Genomic DNA, 1,748 nt, shown 5'->3' with positions numbered 1-1,748 from the left:
CACCGCAACATCTTACCGGAAATTTTATTGCCAAGTCCGCCTTCATCCAACTAGTTGAGAGGAGCCAATTTGGGGGGATGCCTAGTGAGGATCCTCATTCTCATATGGAAACCTTTTGCGACTATTGTGATGCTATCTCTCAAACGGGCGTGACTCAAGACCAAATTAGATGGGTCTTATTTCCTTTTTCCTTAATCGCCACCGCAAAGCAATGGTTGAAGGGCCTTGATAAGGCCACCCTTGGAATAGATTCTTGGAAGAAGTTGGCTCTAGCTTTTTACAAAAAATTCTACCCACCGGAAAAGACCAACATGCTAAGAGCTCAAATTACGGGTTTTAAGCAAAGGGATGAAGAGTCTTTGTATGAAGCTTGGGAGCGGTTCAAGGAAATTTGTCGCTCATGTCCTCACCATGGACTTAGCGAATGGTTTTTGGTGCAACAATTTTGGAATGGTTTATATGAAGATTCTAGGAACATTCTCAATATGGGATCGAATGGGATGTTCACCGAGGTTAATGACAACCAAACTTGGAGCAAAATTGAAGAGATGGCAATCCACAATTCACAATATAGTAGGCCTCGCAAGGCTACTAGAGGAGGAAAGTATGAAGTGGACGTCGTTACTCAATTAGGTGCCTAACTAAGCTCCCATATCGATACAATCAACTTGAAGTTTGAACAAGCTATGGCTAGACTTGAGGAAAACTCAAAATCATCGAAGCATCATGTCAATGCCATGACGGCATCCTCATCAATCCCAAGTGGTATATGTGAGAATTGTGGAACTTTGGGTCATGACCCAAGTGAGTGTAGGGGAACAACCGAACAAGTGAATGCTTTCCAAGCATATAAAAGTGGTACCCCTTATTCAAATTTTTACAATGAAAACACCAAGTTCCATCCAAATCTCTCATACAAAAGCCAAAATGTTCAAAACCCTCAAACAACATACACTCCACCACCCATGAGAAACCAAAATCAAAGACCCTTTTACAATCAAAACCAAGGTTACCAAAATCAAAATCCATACAATCACCAAAATGACCAAGGTTTTGATGTCCAAAAAGCGGTCCTCCAAATGCAAAAGAATCAACAAGAATTTTTCACCCAAATGCAAAAAGATAGCCAAGCAAAAGAAACCACCATCAACAACATTCTAGCTCACACCAAGATGTTGGAAACACAATTGACTCAACTAGCATCTTCAAGCTCACAAAGACAAAAGGGGCAATTACCACCTCAAAGTAATCCCCCAAGGCATGAAACGTTAGTGCCATTCACTTGAGAAGTGGTACAAGGTATGAAGCACCGAAGAAGCAAGTTGAGGATGAAGTTGTGGAAGTTAGTGAAAAGGAAGAAATTGTGCAAAACTCCAAAGAAGGAGAATCATCAAAAGAAGAAAGTTCAAAGAAAAATGAAGACAAGGCCAAAGAGAAGGAGCCCATTGTGATTAGACTTCCTTTTCCAAGTCGTCAAGCCAAGCCCAAATTTGATGATCAACTTGGAAAGTTCATGGAAATTGTGAAGAATTTAGAAGTCTCAATTCCTTTCACGGAATTAATCAATCACATTCCGGCCTATGCGAAGTACATGAAAGATATCCTCACAAAGAAGAAGTCAATCCGGAAACTTGAGACTATCGCCTTCACTAAGGTGAGTAGTGCAATACTTCAAGGGAGTTCACCTCCAAAGTTAAAGGATCCGGGAAGCTTCTCAATACCGTGTACCATTGGCGACACGACGGTCA

General features: G+C 41.2%; 1 non-coding gene across 1 annotated transcript; it reads right to left on the bottom strand.

Moving 5' to 3' along the window:
* Positions 1-311: 311 nt before the first annotated feature.
* LOC141624211 (small nucleolar RNA R71) lies at positions 312-418 on the bottom strand. Its single transcript, XR_012534022.1, has one exon. It is a non-coding gene; the product is annotated as a small nucleolar RNA R71 (small nucleolar RNA).
* Positions 419-1,748: the final 1,330 nt, after the last annotated feature.

Source organism: Silene latifolia, chromosome X (assembly GCF_048544455.1).
Source record: "Silene latifolia isolate original U9 population chromosome X, ASM4854445v1, whole genome shotgun sequence".
NCBI classification, from domain to species: domain Eukaryota; kingdom Viridiplantae; phylum Streptophyta; class Magnoliopsida; order Caryophyllales; family Caryophyllaceae; genus Silene; species Silene latifolia.
This window is presented reverse-complemented; position numbering and strand designations above follow the sequence as displayed.